The sequence below is a fragment of the Sciurus carolinensis genome, chromosome 6 (genome assembly GCF_902686445.1).
Source record: "Sciurus carolinensis chromosome 6, mSciCar1.2, whole genome shotgun sequence".
NCBI classification, from domain to species: Eukaryota; Metazoa; Chordata; class Mammalia; order Rodentia; family Sciuridae; genus Sciurus; species Sciurus carolinensis.
Window position 1 is genome coordinate 48,161,895 of NC_062218.1, and position 19,679 is coordinate 48,181,573.

The 19,679-nt window shown below is 36.1% G+C and overlaps 1 protein-coding gene and 1 long non-coding RNA gene across 3 annotated transcripts in view; one reads left to right on the forward strand and one right to left on the reverse strand.

Annotated features, from left to right (window-relative positions):
• The window catches only part of LOC124986645 (cAMP-specific 3',5'-cyclic phosphodiesterase 4D-like), an 833,189-nt gene that overhangs the window by 531,859 nt on the left and 281,651 nt on the right, over nucleotides 1–19,679 (reverse strand).
• LOC124986647 (uncharacterized) lies at nucleotides 1,769–4,703 on the forward strand. Of its 2 annotated transcripts, none has more exons than XR_007109050.1 (3): nucleotides 1,769–1,996; nucleotides 3,201–3,296; nucleotides 4,564–4,703. It is a non-coding gene; the product is annotated as an uncharacterized LOC124986647 (long non-coding RNA). The 2 variants fall into 2 exon arrangements; XR_007109049.1 differs by having other exon boundaries at nucleotides 1,959–2,093.

Genomic DNA, 19,679 nt, shown 5'->3' on the forward strand with positions numbered 1-19,679 from the left:
TACTAGAATTCTATTGGTTCATTCTAGTAGGACTATTTCTTGAACAGCTAAAACATTTTTAAATGAGAAGCATCAACACATCTAAGAATTATTTTTAAATCGAGTCAGCAACTCTAAGTTTATCTTAACCTTCTTTTAGAAATTCAGACCAATTGATATGAGATGTCAGAAATTTATGAGAGCCCTTCTCCAGGGAATTTTCAAACAAAAACAGATAAAAACAAATCACAAACCTCCTCTTTTCAGTTATTAATAAGTTTCCATTCTCAAAGCATTTTTTTTTCTTGACCATGAGCTGTTAATAGTTATAAATGTCCTCATACTTGATTTCTTACTTGAAATACTTTATATTAAAAAGTAAGTTTTTTATTGCATAACCAGTACTTTCTCAGACAACATTTGATTTTATATGTTTGACTTCTCATTCTCACTTGATACTAGCATTCTTGTTCCAGAGAAATTCTCATCTGGTAGCTGTCTTGGAATTTTAGAATTCTGAGTTTTACAAACTAAAGGGGATATCGATTACTCACCATATCCAGGAATGCCTTCTAAAGGGAAAATTATTCACGTGCATCATGTTCGCAGATCTTCTGTCATTAATATTTTCCTTGTCTCCTATGTTATATGCAGTGATTTTCACAGATGAATTCCAACTCTCTTGTTTGAGCAGCTATCATGGGCAATTATTGCAACAAGTATTGAATTCCAAAAAAAAACCCCCAAAAAACAAAGAGCAACAACAAAAGCCCTTCCAGAATTTGAAGAAAGAAGTATCACAGAGCACTGCAGGTATGGGTCCATCCATTTAGGTTCCACTAGTTAGTCGACACACTAAAATAACCAGTCCAACTGCTAATCCTAAATGATGGCAAATATTGTCCTGGTAAAATCCAGCTGCCTTGAGTATAAATTAATGCATCCTTGCAGGAAGGACTATGGAATGTGAGAAGAAAGGAGTCAAAAGACAGTTTCTTGTTATCCTTGTTAAAGAAGTGTTAGAAGGGAAATCGAAAACTTCAGGTTGCTTTGCCATGCTGTCCTTTAGAAATGAATATTGCTTTTTCTTCTTTCTTAGGCACATATTCATGTGTGGTCACTTTAATGCAGTGCTACTGTCTAAGACGTGTCGGACAAAGACCTGGGCAGAGGGGCTGGAAACCATGTATAATTAAAGCCAACTTCTTCCCCAAATCTCAGAATTGCTGGTCTCCACTGCAAAAGTAGGAAGGCAAAGAGTAATTTCTGCTTTGTAGGACAGGATTACCATTAGCTAACATCATGACTTCAGAAGGTGCTGTCGTGATGAAATTCATTTCTGCTGCCTAACCCCATAATAAGGCTGTCTGCTCTCTCTTTAAGTAAAATGACTAAGCTATTGATCTTTTCACTGCAGAAATTCCCTCTAATCTGTTGTTATCCAAACCATGTGTGGGCTTTTAATATTTTTGCCTTGTAAAGAAAATGAATTTCACAGCTGCAAGTCAGACGTTGTCTAAGAATTTCTTCCCCCACTGTCTTTCTCTTCTCTTTGCTCTCTCTTTCGGTTTTTCCTTTACCCCAAATTCAGTTTCCCAATAAATGTCATTTACTCTGATGCTCTGACATCTTCTGAAAGGTTCTCATGCCCAAGCTATACAGACCTTGCATGCTTTTAAAACACAATGGCAACAGGCTCCTGCTGGAGTCCCCCAGCGCTGAATTTCCAGCAGAACCTTTGGAATCGTCGCAGCCGCCTGGTCTGCCCTGCGCTGTGCCGCCCCAGCTCTGAGCAGCTCAGGACACTTGCAGGCTCCGTGGTACTGTACATTAACTCTGCAGCAGCCCGCTCGGCTGCAGACTGCTGCCTGACAGGGGATGTGCTGGCGTCAAGGGGGCCCTCTAGGTGGGTTCCCAGACACTGCAGAGTGAGCGCTCCCTGCCAGCCTCCAAGGGAGAGCGAGCAAAAGGGGTTAAAGGAAGAGCTCACCCGCCCTGAAGGAGCAGATTTCTTTCAGTAAGTAATTACCAGGCAAGAAAAGCTAAACAGCAAGAAACCGGTAAATAACCTCACAGGGAAATGACACCTTAAACAGATAGATGTTATTATGGAGGTAGGTTTTTTTGTTTGCTTGTTTTCCATCTTATCCAATGAATATAAAGGGAATAAAAGAAGTCTAGAGAAAATTTTAAAAATGACGAGATCTGTTCGATTCAGCTCTTTAAAAAAAAAAAGAAAAAAGAAAAAGAAGGAAAAGAACTAAAATATGGGGAGGGAGACTTGCTTATTCCAATTGTAACCATTGGGCTACAGATGTTCACATTCTGATTTTGGGCAGGAAATCCTGTGGAAGCCAGTTCTGCAGAAGTCAGTTAGACTTAAACTGCAATTGCGCATGCTATAAAGCTGCTTGTTTGATTAGGGGGTGTGTAGACTGGAGGAGTGCTGAGATAAAACATTGCAATGCCTATAGTTGGTATTTTGTATTTCCTCAAGCTTGCCCCTTTGTTGCAAAAATTCTGTTCAATAATCCCCTGAAAGCACCCCATCACTGTTGATGCCATTTTGGAGAAGAATAAAATAGTAAACTCTTGTAATAGTAGGTTGGCACTTAAATGGTGTTTGTTTGAAATCTGTAAGAGAACGGGCTTGACAGTAGCAGTGTACTCAATATTAATGTGTCACTTTTAACTTGAGTATTTTAAAAGGATGCTATGCAATTTCTTAATATTAAATGGAATACTGGCAACACTTAATATAGCATGCTATTATCTTCAGTTAGGATTTCCCCAGTGAGGTTGTATCATTGCAGAAAATATTACCCAGGTTTGGGAGAGAGGGCATTTCCCATAAATTCAAAGGTGGATGTAAAAATAATACTGAGTTTTGAAAATTGCTATAGTTTGATCAATCCATGATCCTATAGGTTCATCATTCCTGGGAGGAGGAAGAACTGGGTGATTCCTTTAAAAGCAGTTTGAACTTTAGGTTCACAAAAATGGCAGCACAGCACAAAGGAACTTGAGAATACACACTGGGATTTCCTGTAGACCAAACCATATCCTCACACCTGATTTTTGTGAAGGAGCTCAATCTCTTTCATAAGACCATTTATTATCTGATCCAAAACACTTCAGCATTAATTTTTTTTTAAGCTGGGAATGTTTGGAATCAAACATCATAGAGTAATTCTAATTTTGATATTATACTCAATATTTAGATATTATTATTTAAGAGCTAGAAGAACTGAAAATATCCCGGGTCCTGTTCTAAGAGCGTCATGCGACTATCTTACTCCTCATCACAACACGATAAGGTAAGGATTGTTATCAGAAGAGGAAGTCAAGGTGTTCAGATGTTAGGTAGCTTGCTAAAAGTCAACATCCAGAAGAGTCACCATCTGACAAGGAGACTGTGATGTAGTGTAATGTTCACACTACATTCTAGTGCTTCTCTGACAGTAATCATACCACCCTGAGCTAGTCCTAAGCTTCCTAACCAAATTCCTTTTACAAGTATTAATTTAATCTCACAGACTCATGCTGAGGAGATTAAAACAGTTTTTATGCCATTTGGAGATGATCTCTAAAAGGACAGTATTAGTTCATTACCACACCTTATGGCAGCAGAAGATCTAGTAGAGAATTTAAATTATTTCTGTGCTTAGTTTTCTTTGATGATGATGATGACTATGGACATTCATCTTTTTCAAAACCAACATATCCTTCTTGCATTATATTAAGAGAGTAGGGCTCTAGAAAGTAGTAGATAAAATGATGTAGAAATATATTTTCCATTTCATAAGCAGTATTTGGTTTTTTTTTTTTCAGTCCACTCTATTCCATACTAAAGTGTTACCTATCATATCACCATACAATAGCAAAAATACCTCTGAATCTTTCTCATCTACCAGGCAGCTAAACACACAATAATTGTTAGTTATGTTTCCATATGTGAGCAATGATATACGCAAAGCACTTTATAAATAAAAGACAAATAATTTAGTCATTAGATTAAAAAAGATTTGAAATTAAAATATATTTAAACTAAAAGATTTCAACTAAATATTTAAATAAACCTTTCTTACTTTTAAAAATTATTGGCATATTTGTAACTGTTTCAAAGAAAGTATAACAAATTAGAATGAAAGAAAACATAACGGAGAAGCCATGATAAGTAATAGAAAAGTCAAATTTCTGTTTGAAGAATACTAAATAAAAAAGTTATTTATTTCACAGTTCAAAGAACCAAGACTACCAATTAATAATCAACCCTAAATTGAATATTTTTAAAGACTGAAGACAAAAATATATAAAAAAGGGTTTTTTTAGATTAGAAAGAGCTCACTTCTAACATTTTTATCTTATATACGTTAGAAAAAGGGCCTTAAGGGTTATAAGCATGAAATTACAGACTGAAACTTCATAAGACCTAAAACTTCATGAACATGTAAGCTTCAAGAAACAACCATTAGGCAGAAGCACTAGTTTTTGTAACTTAAAAACAAGTCCTCCGAATGAATAATGTGGATGGGACTAGGGTACTACTTTTTTGTTCTAATAAAGATACTTGTCTTTTCACAGAACATCTAAGAAATATTAGAAGTAACCATGAAATGAGGATGTGGGGAAAAATGTACACTCATACATTGCTGGCGGGACTGCAAACTGATGCAACCACTATGGAAAGCAGTATGGAGATTCCTAAGAAAACTTTGAAAGGAACCAACCACCATTTGACCCAGCTATCCCACTCCTTGATCCAAACCCAAAGAACTTAAAATCAGTATACTACATGACAGAGTCACATCAATGCTTATAGCAGCTCAATTCACAATAGCCAAACTATGGAACTAACCTAAGTTTTCTTCACCAGAAGAACAGATAAAGAAACTGTGGTATATGAACAGGATGGAATATTACTCAACCATAAAGAAGAATGAAATTATGGCATTTGCTGGTCATGGATTGGAAAATATCATGCTAAGTGAAATAAGCCTGAACCCAAAAAAACAAAGACCAAATGTTCTCTCTGATATGTGGATGCTAACCTGCAACAAGGGAGGGTCAGGAGGGGAAGAATAGAAGTCCATTGGATTAGACAAAAGGGGATGAAGGGAAGGGAGTGGGGAGGGGAATAGGAAAGACAGTAGAATTAATCAGACATAACTTTCCTATCCTTGTATTTGAATAAATGACCAGAGTGATTCTGTACAACCACAAGAATAGGATCCTACTTAAAATAAGTTATACTCCATGTATGTGTAATATGCCAAAAGACACTCTCCTGTCATGTATATATAAAAAGAACAAATTAAAAATTTTAAAGATAGATACGAAGTAAAAAAAAAAAAAGAAAAGAAGAAGTAGCCATGAAAGATTATTGCTATGGTCCACACCAGTCCCATTATTTTAGTCAATAAAGGAGTGCCAATTATTAGCAGGACATCATATATTGGCACTAGCTTGGTGAGTTCCCTGTGGCTATGGTACAGCTTCAGCTCTACCAGCACAAGGGTTGTTGATTTGGAGGTTTTTAAAATTTTATTCACATGGCAAGCAAAAGAGTAATTGGTTTTTCAAGGACAGACTCACATTAGCTACCCTTGTATGAGAATGGTGTAAGAAAAATATAATGTTAACTCATTAATAAAGTGAAAATTGCAAACTCAGAGCAAACCAAAATCACCAAGATTTTTACCAAAAAATTGCCTGGTGCACTCAGAATCAGAGGAAGAAATATTAATTAGCCAGCGTTTTCCAATCAAGTCCTTTTATGACTAGGGGTTTATGCTTATATGAGTGATGGTTTTTAAACTAGGTTCCTGGGAACCCTTTGAGTTTACAAAGCCATCTTAGAACAACTGAGAGGCAAGGGGGAGAACAACAACTTTGTATTGTTTCCACCAAGTATCTTCTCCTTTTGCAGTTTTGTCTCAAAGTTTGATTGGAAAGAACCTGGTCTTCAGAAAAAAACAAAAAAAAGTTTACAAAAACATAACAGTATGAAGACAGAATTAACACTCTTTAGGCACATTTTATGTGCCTTCAATAATACAATGACTAACTTAGATACTTATGCTGATACAGTCATAGTGTAATAAAGACACACCCTCGTCTCTGAACTTGGGTGTTTCCTAAACACTTGGGTTATTTGTACTTGCAGATATGGAGGGTGTGATGACCTACTTCATTGATTTTTCCCTTTCCCTCCTTGAGTTTCACTTTCAGCCCATGATTTTACTTCTAAATATTAAGATGTATCTTTCTGTCACCAACTCATTCTGGTATGATCAATAAGCTAATATCAATATTTGCCTTTTAACTTAGAAGAAATAAAACTTCTATATTTAGACATGATATGGCAAGGACCTAAGTGATGATATTTTGTTAATTTTATATGAATATTAACCATTAGCTCAGATATTTTAGGAACACTCCCATTCTTTTAAGAGGTGTGTTTACTTTTGCGTTTCAGTTGTAAAAAACAAAACAGAACAGAACATAAAAATCCGGTCCCTCATTTTACATACTTGGTTGGCAAATATATTTTATATACAAACATCTCTACATATTCTCCTTAGCACATTCTGTCTGCATAGTAATAGTATAAATATGTTATATCCAAGGAACTATTAGCTACAATTCTTTGGATGTCTTGAGGAATATGACTTCTTAGATAAAGTATCTTTACCTTTACTATTAAAAAGGAAATGTAAGTGTAAACATACATAGATTTGTCATTTTCACTGCACCCAAAAAACAGATGAGAGTTGGATCCCACGTACAGAGTGAGACCAAGATGACTGCATACTTCCCAACCCTGCTCCAGCAGGAAGGGGACATGTAAAACCTCTCGCCACCCTTATCCTCTGGGAAGGAACAGCATCTTCCTCTGTGTATTTATAACACCAAACACACTGTTGGCACTCAGTAAATGTTAACTAATAACCATGTTGATAGTGATGACTTTCACTTCTGGCAAATTCTAGCAGACTCTGAAGGTATGCTGCTCAGCACATTCACAACTGAAATAAGAGAAACACTTCATGAAGCCATGGTTTCAATTGCTAAGTGTCAGGGAACTGCGTCGTGCTTCAGCAAGTTGCTAGTATATTCAATTTCAACATATTCTTTAGCCAAGAAAACGGTTAGCAATTGAAAAATGAAAAGGAATCTATTAAATACCTATTTTGATGCCTTACTGAAAAGGTTCATCATTTAGCTAATAAAAAACAGTCATTTTGGATCATACAAAGCCTAAATTTTTTAATCTTAATCATGAATAAATGCATTTACAGGAAAAAAAAATGGTGTATCATCAAGTACAATACATTTCACAATTGGAATATCTGGAATACTTGCTAAATTCTACTTTGAATAGTTTTGGAAGTCAAAGAGTCAGAAAACCTAATGATAGAAAATAAAGAACACACTTAAAATGTATACTCAAAAATCAAATGTGGAAAAAAAATCCACACCAAGTTTGAAGAAAGGAAAAGTCAATTTGCATTTGGGTTTAGAGTCCCAATATAAAAACACTTAACCTCAAGTTCTTCCTTTTACTTTTAGTGTAATTTTGACCAATTCCCAAAATCTCTTTGAGACACAATTTTCTTATCTATATTATACACATTTTAGCAAAGTTATAGATTATTATAATTTTTAACTCATAGAGTTAAATTATAGAAATCTACCTTGTAAAATGAAGTCTTCAAATTGTTATTCACATACATTTTTAAAATTTGCTTATTAAAATATTAAAAACAGATTCTTCACTTGGTTGACAATTTACTTGAATCAAAAAACAAATGAAATAATGTTAAATATTTCTTATGAAATGGAATTATATTTCATTCTGTCCAAAAGTTTTCTAAAGACATTTTTTCATATTTCAGAAATCTGTATTTCAGAAATATTTTCATATTGTGTCAGAAAGTCAAAGGATCAAAAATCTTTCTCATGTAATAAAATAAATATCAGTTTCAAAATATACCCATGCTATAAAAGAGTAGATTCCTAAAAATACTTGGAAAAGAAAATCTGAAATGATTAAAAGAAACCCTCAGGTTTTCAGAATATTATTTTGAGTGTGAATTCATCAATTTATTTGTGTGTTAATATATAAATTTATGCTATTGTAGAGGAAAAGAACCAGAAAGATACACACCAAACTACTGACAAACTACCTTTAAGATAAGAAAGCAGAAGTAGACAGCAATAAAAAAAGATTTGCACTTTTTATTTTACTTATTTTTAAATTGATTAAATTTAAAAATAAGAATATAACCATGTATTATTCATGTGATTGAAAAAGCAATTAAGAGAAAATATATTTAGTGTTTATTAAGAAAGAGTAGACATTTGTAACTGACCTCTACATATTGGAATATCAAACCCACCTTTCTAATTCTTGCCAAAAAGACTTGCTGATACATATCAAACATCAAACCTCAAAAAGTAAAAGTTTAGTTGAATTCAAAATATGGATTTAATAATGTAAATATTCTACAATATTATTAGAGAAATCAATACTGAGTCTTAAAGATAAACATAATTAGTGATTTACTCTTTTTTCCATGTCCACATCAGCACTGTAGCTGGGGCCAGAAGCAGTAATCACAGTTCAGACTAACAAGAAAGATATGCCTCCCATTGAAATTAAATATCTGATCAAATGTCCTTATCATACATATTAACAGTATGTTATTGTATTGTTTTAATAGTACATATTAACATTGTTGCTATGATCATATTTTTCTCCAGTACGAGTATGTGAATGCAAGCATGTAGATTTCCTCCTGCCCTCCTGCACCCTGAAATCCATACAGACTTTACTCCATCATACCCAGAACAGGTCAAGCCAAGAGTGAGATTGTTTTAATCAGCAGGAAGAGAAGTGTATCTGGAGTACATAACTGCCCATTCTTTCATGGGCCCTAATTGATTAAATGCATACAAATAGATGTTCCTTCATTGATAATTTCATTGGTATTTATTGACAAATTGTCCTTGATGACAGTTCTTACAACTTTCATTCTCTCAGTTAAAAAGCAACATCATCCAGGTCCCTGTTCCACAAGTAAGGAGCTTGGAAGTTGTCCCTTAGTCCTGATAAGTTAAACAGCTGGACGAACTGAAAAGGCAACAACCCTTCTTAGATCTGCAAGAGATGTGAGGTCATAGGACAAACTTCTGCCCCACAGAATTGGAGAGAAGAACAAGAGGATGCAGAAAATCACAAGATATTAGAGCTGAAACCTCCATGGGAACCACTGTTAGGGTAGGAAAACCTAAATCATAATTGATGGATTGCTGGAGGCTATGGGCTGAAAACCTGAGGTTAAAACTCCAGGGGAATCCCGTAATAAGGAGGGTCCCATGATTGTGAGTTTTATCTCCAGGAGTTTAATCACGGTCTCACAGTGAATATGAAGGAAAATTCCCTCTCATTTCTGGAAAGAGTAGAGGAAAAGTCAACATTTTAAAATACGGCAGAACACATTGCTCTTCTTAACATGGTCTTCCCACAAGAGAAACTAATTAATCAGAGTCTAAAGTGCTGAGGGTTATTTTTTTATTTTTATTTTTTTTAATCTCATCGGAAAATATCCAACTCCAGGCATCCATAGTCTTCCAGGTGGGAGAAGGGACATACTGAACTCCAGCCCTCTCCACTCATCCTATCCCACATAAGGAAGGGAGGAAAAAAATCTGAGAAATACTTGTGAGATTCATAGTCTGGAGGCATAGGCTCACCAAATGACTAAGACCTAATTATTGGATTATGGAACACTTCCCCTTCCCTCCACTTTATCACTATTTATAGGTGTATTTATAGTACTCCTTTTAACCCAGAATACATCTAGCTGTGACGGAAAATTATAAGGAATACTAAAAGTCAAAAAGTGTTTGAAGATAACAGAGCAAGCATCAGAACCAGACACAGCAGCGATGTTGGCATTTCCTGTATGATACAATAATGGTAGGTACATGTCATAATAGATTTGTCCAAACCCATACAATGCACAACAGTATGGGTGAATCCTCATGTAAACTACAGACTTTGTGTGGTCATGCTGTTATTGGAGGATCATTAATTAAACCAATGTCCTGTTTGTTGAAAGATAGTGATAATAGGCAGGTTATGCATTTGCAGGGGCTTAGAATACATGGGTCATCTCTATACCATTCTTTCAATGTTCCTGTGAGTCTAAAATTGCTCCAAAAATAAAAATATTTTTAAAATGAAACATCAGAAGTATTGATCTGTCACACCTAGAAGATGTCCAATATTTACACATTTTCAAAATGGTAGATACTAAAATCTACATCATTTATGTGAACAAATTTCATTTCCTTTAGTTAACTATTGGTTGAAACAAGAGCAGACCCATACTTTTCTCAAAAATGTTTGAGACATATTTTGAGAATTGATAAAATCAACACACTATCCCACAGCTTCTTTATTAATAAATGCAACAGAATTTAATATTTCTTTTAAAAATGAAAACATAATTTCGTTTAGGAAATGATGTGAATTCATCATGGGAAATACAAAGGAAAGAAAGACAAACACAAAGAAGAATCAAGTCCATTCATGATCCCTTCCCCAAAAGAGTAGTCGGTGAATTTCCTTCTCTCTGTCTCTCTCTGTCCACCCCTTTTTCCCACTCCACTGACTTTCCATTACTGTAAAATATTTAACTAGTCCTCTGCAGAGAACTGCCTGAGCAAGACCTCTTGTATTTACCAGATGGCACACGGTGATGGAGTTAATCAAACCTCTCGGTCGCACAGGCTTATTAGGGTGAGCAATTCCAGTCAGAGGAGGTTCCCAGAGGTTTTTCTTCTCCTTAAACCCTCGTGATGCAATTTCACTGTGGATGGTCTCTCGAGGATATTCCTTCACACTTTTCTGCTTCTAGCTCCTAATTTGGATCCAGATTAGAGTCTGCCAGTACATTTCTTTTTAAAAAAAAAAAACTTTAGTTGCTTATCAACTCCTAGTAGTAGTATATGGTAGAAAATATATCTATTCCAGGTAAAACTAAGAAATTGTTTTTACTCATTGTTAAATGGAATTAATAGGATGGGCAGACTACCATTTCTATTTTCAATCTAACTTACTGCTTCTTTAATATACAGGCATAACATCACAGTCAGTCCTGGCTTTTAGTGCTTTTTAATAATAAGGTTTTTGAGGGAGGGTGTTTTTATAGTAATGTGAGTAAAAAGGTGAAAGAGACTGCATTGACTTCTGTAAGTCCAATACCATTTAAAAAATCCAAAGGTCCCAAATGCTAAGTACGCACACACACATACGCACACACACACACCAATGACAATTGATGAGTTAATTAAAAGCAAATATGACTGATATTTAAAATATATATTTGTATATATATTTATAACATGTTACATATACATATACACGCAAATATGTATGACTATTTCTTCCTTTTGTATTTACTATACAGAGACATTGCTATTTCATTTTTCATTATCTTTGAACAGATAAAGATTATCATTAGAATATCCCTACCTGAGCACTGGGGTTTTTGATCTCTTTTGTTCCTGTATATCCTCAAAAGCTTAGAATAATATCTGGTACATAATAGTTGCTCAATGGAATGTGTATTGAATCAATTATTATTATGAATAAATCAGTCACTATACCAGACATGACTATTTATGTTTGCCCACAGCTCCTAAGGAACTTGCCCTCCGTGTACCCATACCCTATTCTGATAAAACTTAATTGGAATAGGTATGCAAACTTGATTCACTGCCCCCCGATTCATTCACTGGGCAGCAAATATTAATCTTCGGAATGTGAAAAGTTCCAAGTAAAAGTGAGACTATTCAGTCCAAAGTGGCATTGAACCAAAATGCCAAGATGACTGAGGAACTGAGTCTGCCAATTGTGGGTCACGTAAAACCTAATCACCAAGAAGAGAGTGGCGCCCACAGTGGTAGTGCAGGCCTTAATCCCAGCAGCTCAGGAGGCTGAGACAGGAGGATGGCGAGTTCAAAGCCAGCCTCAACAAAAGTGAGGCACTAAGCACTCGTGAGAGCCTGTCTTGTACATAAAATACAAAATAGAGCTGGGGTGTGGTTAAGTGCCCCTGAGTTCACTCCCAGGTAACAAAAAAAAGAAGAGGATGGCAATTTCAGAGGAAAGAGAAAAGCAGACAGACACAGAAACAGAAACAGAAAGGGATGACTACCTGGCCCCCAAAAGAGTTGCTGCCTTAAGTCCACAGTGTTCTAACCAGCTACACGTGTTTCTGTAAATTTCTGTAACTTTACCATAACTATAATTCCTTTTTTTTTTTTTTTTTTTTTTTTAAAGCAGGAGTGTCTGAGTCAGTTTCTTTTTCTTGCAGTCAAAATCTTGATGAGTCACCATGTAAGAAACTTCATTTGGCTACTCATAAATTCTTTCCTCTCCTCCAAATATAGCAATTTAAAATTAATGCTAGAAAGAAGTATGAAAAAGTCACAATGAATCAAGTTGGCATTTGATTAAAAGTTACAGGGTCAAGAGGCTTAAATGAAAACAAGTTATTATCCCAAACTACATCCACATCCAGATGTTTTAGAGAGACTGTTCTTTTTCTCTGACTGACATCTATTACACTTCCAGTCAAAATATTAGCTTCTTATTTTTCTTAAATGCCTTTCATAATTCTTTTCACCGTGTGTCAATTTGTTTCAGATAGGAAATAGGAGAAAGAGAAAAAGAGAGAGAGAAAAAGAGAGAGATTAAAAGGAGGATAAATACTATGATTTTTTTATCAGCCTTTAGGAAAACTCCTTTCTAGGGAGAAAAATAGAGCATCTTATGAACATTTAAAAATTAAGTGAAAAGCTAGAAAATGTTAAGATGTATTAAAATTAGAACACAAAGTTTTGGAATAACTAATAGTTTCAAAGTCAATAGGATAAAATTAAAACATTCTATGCATTTCAGAGAAAAATACATTCAAGGCTAGTTATTAAATCTCAGTTTCCCACTGTAAACAGATACCTCTCCCTCACCTATAATATTCCAACTTCTGCGCTGCTGTTTATACTGTGCTCAGATGAGGGTAAATCCATAATGCTGAGTACTTGAAGCTATCAAATAATCTGCTTCTCTCTGTAATTAGTATAGTCCCACCCTAAGAAACATCAAGATGGACTATACAAATCACTTAACAGATGCAAAAAAGCAAAACAAGCAATATATCTGTAAAACTGATGAGACAGAAAAATATTAGCATGAAACTGAATTGCCTTGCTACATATCTTATACTCTTCTCTTTGGGATGCATGCTATGAGAAGGAAAGAATTTAATATCAAATACCATGATTTCATCTGTTGTTTTTAGTTTCAAGATTTGGAAAATGAGTAAAGATATAAGATCTTCAAACTTTTTTCATAAAATAAAGCAACCTAGCTCATCAAATGGTAAATTTACTTTTAGGATTTCTCCTCCTTTTGCACTGATCTTTGCCTTTTAGATGAGTGACCAGTTAGGATTTGGGATAGAAATTTTTAAAAAAATAAGAAAGTTGGCGAGCACCAGGTTTTTGTTGTCTGTTTTTGTTCTTCCATCAAAATCTCAGCAAGTTTCACTAATTTTTGAAATCACTATCTTGTTTTTAAAACACCAGAAGTCACACAGGAAGCAGGGACAAGGTTGATGGTAGTACAAACTCACCTTTCTCCCAGCTCTCCTTAATTACTCCCTGGCCAGAGGCACAGGTCACTGGAGGTGAGCCTACCCATGTGCATGTGGGAGGACTCAATAATTTTTTTTCTGAAAGGAGATCAAGCAATTTTGCAGCCCCAAATCTTCAGTGGCCTCTCTTCACAGACTGCAGGTGCAGAAAGCAGGTAACAGTCCAACACCCCTATTCCAAAGGAGTCCGAAGGGAGGAAGGGGTGAAAAAAGACAGAAGGAAGTCAGAGTAGACTGGGACAGAAAGACGCCACTTTTAATACTATCTTCCACTCCTCCCATGAGTGACTGCTTTCTACACCTTTACTGTGAATTTATTCTGGGATTGGACATAGGCATTTTAAAAAGGAGGGGTCATTTGCTGGAAGGTGTAAATCATTTGCCTTGACGTTCCTCGCAAATATGAGAGGACAGGAGAAATATGCAAGTAGAGATATAAAATTGATAAGGTATTGTCAAGATAATTTTAAAATATTTGTAAATGAGGGGTCAGGGATATAGCTCAGTGCTAAGAGTATTTACCTAGCATAAGTTTATCCCTAGGATTGCACAAAAAGAAAAGAAAAGAAAAGAAAAAGTAAATAGTAAGTGTCACTATTTCACCGCCCTGAGTTTATCCCCAGGATTGAAAAAAAAAAACTAGTAAACAAGTGTCACTATTTCACCACATTTGTTGAAAGGCGTGTGATATGTATTAATACCCATTTTATTTTGCTATCCCACTGCCCCCTTGAATTTTCTTTATGGGGAGTGTCTTGTGACTTTTCAGAGCACTGTTAAGAAATAGCTTTACATTTATTCAGATTCTATTACATTCAAGCAGATTCTATCAGAAATTAGAATACCCACTCCAAATTACAATCCCGAACTCCACACTTCCTCCTCGCTCTCAGTTGAGCAGGATAACTGCTTGCAGTGAGGAGAATGCAATGGAGGACGAAGTGCAACCTGGCTTATCCCCTGCTGCTACTGACTGCTCTGGGGTTAGGGGGCTCAGGGAAAGAGGAAGAGAGAGAGATGGGCTTTTCTTCCCTTGAATTGGCACTGCTGTAAGATGGCATCTCCTGCTGGGGACCTGGCAGATGTTGAAAGCCGCCTCTTTGCCTCGTGGGCCCTTTGGTGGGTTCATCAGCAGCACCCCTGCAGGGCCCCCTGGCTGCAACTCCTGCAACTCAGGCAGAGCCTGTGTTCCAAGTACTGCTGGTTAATCAGCCCCCCACCAAGCCCTCGGTTTCTAGTGGTGCAATCCATACAAACTCTAGGTATTGGAGTCCAACTGTCTTTCCCAGATGGTCCTCTGGGGAAGGACAAAAATGGCTGAAGCCTAGGACTCTGTCTTGTGTGTGGTGTGAATCCGGTCCATGAGAAAAACTCTCACCATTGATGTGAAGAAGACGACTGCATCTCCTTTTGAGTGAGAGGAGAGGAAGACTCTCTCACTCTCTCTTAAAAAAAAAAAAAAAATTACGTAATTTATTTTACAGGAAAGAAAGGGTTCACAGCCTTTGGACCTTGTGCCTGGCTATGGTCACTCATCTTGTGTTAATGAAGAGTCAGGCTAAGCAAAAGGGCAATGTGCTACAAGAGCCAAGCATAACCTAGCTGATGTGCTAAATAACCAACCCTGGAACCATGTACCTTGACACTTCACATTATAAGACAGTCACTTGTCCTTGTTGGCTTAGCTCATCTTAACTGCCAAAGTCCACAGTGAAATATTTATTATAATCCAGATGACGGCCCCTCTAGTTGGTAATCAAGTTAGACAGGAGAGGGACACTTGTGTTTTTCACTTCTATTTTTTTTTCCTTCCTAAATGACTGGTGGGTGAGCTCATCTGCCACAAAAAGCACTTTAAAATCAGATGTTAGGTGAATTTTCAGAACTGCAATTGCTATTATTGAATCGAAACAACAGCTGTGATGACACCTATGATAACAAATGGAAATGAAAACAAACAAAAGCTGTGTTCAACTTGTGAATCTGTCATTTATCTGTCGGCTTGGAACTTTCTCGGAGTTCATGAGGAAATCAAAGAGATGCCTACTATGACATGATGCTGTCAATATCTAGGGCAATGATCACGTGCCATCTTAGAAAATTAGAAGATAAATGTGTGTGCCAAAAACCCTTTGGAAATCAAATTGTATTTAATGCTGATTTCCATTTAAGGATCAAGCAGGGACCTCTTTTACTGTTCTATACCATGATGTGGGTGTGCTTATATTAAATCACTTTCTGAGAAACACTAGGTGACTAATTTGTGACAACAATATGTTTGCAGACTAACACATTCATAAGAACAGCAGAATAATGAGCTAATTTGTAAATTACCAGATGGAGTTTACTGAAAGTTGGTGGCCTAAGCTATTACAATTGTCCTTTATACACCAAGAAGATATTCCAGTAATCTTGCTACCCACATCTTTGCTTTGGGATAAACAGGCCAAGGTATAACCATTCCTTTTCCCATAAAGGTAAGCCTCACCTGGGGCTCTGAAGCAGGGTCATGTTTGGCTTCTTGACCCCTGCGTGAATGGCATCCCATAATGAGAGCTCATTCATCTTAACAGTTCTGCAGTTCACGTCACAGTTGTTTCCTGTGATGTTTTGTCAATAGTTCACGAATGCCGAGGTGCATTTCCATTTATGACCATGCCTTTCTTTTTCCTCTGCTGGTGTGTCACTAATCACTGAAACAGGTGCTTGCCTACAGCCCTTTTGAGATTATGACTTTTCCATTTTGCTTTTCCTTTCCCAAATCAGTCCAGGTATGAGTTTATCCTTCTTATCAATAGTCTCCCCCTCCACACACACATACACATTCCTTTACTTTCAAACAAAAGTTTGAGATTGATACACCTCAACACCATTTATGGCTTTCTCCATTATATTTCTTCAGAGCCCCAAATGTAAACCATCTGTGCTATTAGTTAATGGAAATTTTTCTGAAGAGAGAGTCAGGTGGAAGGAGCACAGGTTTTTAGTATTATCAAACAGATATGAGTTCTCTCACTGGCACTTCCTTTACTTTGGGCTCATTTCTTAACTTTCTCTGAATCTTAATTTTCCTGTTGGAGACAACAGTGATGTGTATCTCTTAGAACTGTTTGGTATTCAATTAAAAGGTATAGATTCACACAGCCCATGAAAGAACTCAATACACATTGGTTTCCCTTGAACTCTTCAAATGTTTGCCATCCAGCTGCCAACTGCAATGGTGGAATGTCAAAATTAGAGAAGGAAAATAGCCCTATAGAAAGAACACAGAAGAGTGTACAATTCTCAGGTGATTACTGATTCAAGTTGTCAAGGTTGGCTGCGAACAAGACCCTGGTATGGTTTTTGCCTTGTTTGCCTTAAAAAGAGCCTATAGATTAATTAGAGTAAAACCAACAACCTCAAAGAAAAATGAGAGATGGATTCAAATAAGCATCTCAGAAGAAGAACTACAAATAGTAGTCATTTATGTGTTGACTCTCACTAGGCACCAAAGAAATAAAACTACAATGTGGTATTTAGTCTATCGCAGTGGTTAAAAAAAAAAAAAAAAAAAAAACTTTTTAAAAAGACTAAAAATATCCAATGATAGTGAGGAGATGTGAACAGGTAGGCCTGTTCACAGTTGGTGGAATCAGGATTCAGGAATGACCTTTTGATAGCATAATGGAACAGACATTTTAAAAATGTAAAACACACATATCATTTGATAAAAAATCCAGTTCTAAGAGTCTATCCCATAATGATCATGCAAATGAGAATGAATACACACACACACACACACACACAGATATTCTTTTTTCACTATTAATAATTTTTTAAAAATGCCATTTCTGTCTCTGCATCACTGACTTCCTGGAGATTGAACCAGTCTTTTTGCTCCTCCCCAGTGATTTCCAAGACCCAAACATATAACAGGGTCAAAGATGGTTAAAAGTGCATATTGATGACAGTTAAAATATTTTTATTGTAATCAATGATACAGATTTACAAGATTTGTAGTTGATTTGTTTTCAGAGGTAAAAAATGAGTATTTTATAATTTCTACTCCTCAAGTTTATCTTTTTGTACCCATTTAAAAATTGCAAATCATTTCATAAAATAATTGATTTTACTGAACTCTTCAACCCTCTGTAAATCTTGCATAATTTTTATTAGAGACTTGTTATCTTTCAAGACTTAGCATATTTAAAATATCTCACCGGGCACAATTTAGTCTTGTTCTATTGCTACCTTTACTCTCTCCTATAACATACACAAGGCTTTACTGTTGCACTTTTCCCAACACTTGAAAAACAAAAAACATTGCCCTTATAGGCCCAAACTGCTCTCATTTATCCCAAAAGTACAAATATTCTCCAACAAAGGTCTCAACTCCTGTTACTCTTACTCTTGGGGCCTGTTCTTAAATGAGATTCTCATCTTCTTGCAATATAAAATGGGGAAAGAGGAGATGGTTCTTTCAAATACAGAACCATGCTTCTGATACCATTGCAGGGTCACTTTTCCTAGTAGTGAGGGTGGGATTCCACTTCTGCAGTCATATTACTCAGGCTATGGGACGGGGTGAAGTCTATCTGTTAGTGAACTGTCTGACCTGGGCTATGAGGCAGATTCTTGTATCTCAAATGGAAATTCATCAGATGGTCAGTACGACTTGTTTACTTTATTATAAATAAGATTTGACATTGAAAACTAAAATAATACCTTATTTTTCAAGGAAAATTATACTATACAAGACTACAGTGACTTCATATATACATATATATTTTTCTTTTTTTATTTATCTTTTATTGTAAACAAATGGGGTACATCTTGTTTCTCTGTACATGAAGTAGATGCATACCATTTGTGTAATCATACATTTACATAGGGTAATAGTGTTTGATTCATTCTGTTATTTTTCCTTCCCTCCCACCCCTCCCACCCCTCTTTCCCCTCTATACAGTCCCTCCTTCCTACATTCTTACCTCCTTCCCTCCCCCCTTTATGTATCATCATCCACTTATCATTGAGATCATTTGTCCTTTGGTTTATTGAGATTGGTTTATCTCACTTAGCATGATATTCTCCAATTTCATCCATTTGCCTGCAAATGCCATAATTTTATTATTCTTTATGGCTGAGTAATATTCCATTGTGTATATATATACACACACACCATACCACAGTTTCTTTATCCGTTCATCAATTGAGGGGCATCTAGGTTGATTCCACAATCTAGCTATTGTGAATTGAGCAGCTATGAACATTGATGTGGCTGCATCACTGTAGTATACTGATTTTAAGTCCTTTGAGTTTAGGCCAAAGAGTGGGATAGCTGGGTCAAATGGTGGTTCCATTCCAAGTTTTCTAAGGAATCTCCATACTGCTTTCCAGAGTGGCTGCACTAATTTGCAACCCCACCAGCAATGTATGAGTGTACCTTTTTCCCCACATCCTCGTCAACACCTGTTGTTGCTTGTATTCTTGATAATCGCCATTCTAATTGGGCTAAGATGGAATCTTAGGGTGGTTTTGATTTGCATTTCTCTTATTACTAAAGATGGTGAACATTTTTTCATGTGTTTGTTGATCGCTTGTAGATCTTCTGTGAAGCGTCTGTTCACATCCTTAGCCCATTTGTTGACTGAGTTATTTGTATTCTTGGTGTAGAGTTTTTTGAGTTCTTTATATATTCTGGAAATTAGTGTTCTACCTGAAGTATGAGTGGCAAAAATTTTCTCCCACTCAGTAGGCTGTCTCTTCACATTGCTGATAGTTTCCTTTGCTGAGAGAAAGTTTTTTAGTTTGAATCTATCCCAGTTATTGATTGTTGCTTTTATTTCTTGAGCTATGGGAGTCCTGTTAAGGAAGTCTGATCCTGGGGCGACATGTTGAAGATTTGGACCTACTTCCTCTTCTATAAGATGCAGGGTATCTGGTCTGATTCCTAGGTCCTTGATCCATTTTGAGTTGAGTTTTGTGCAG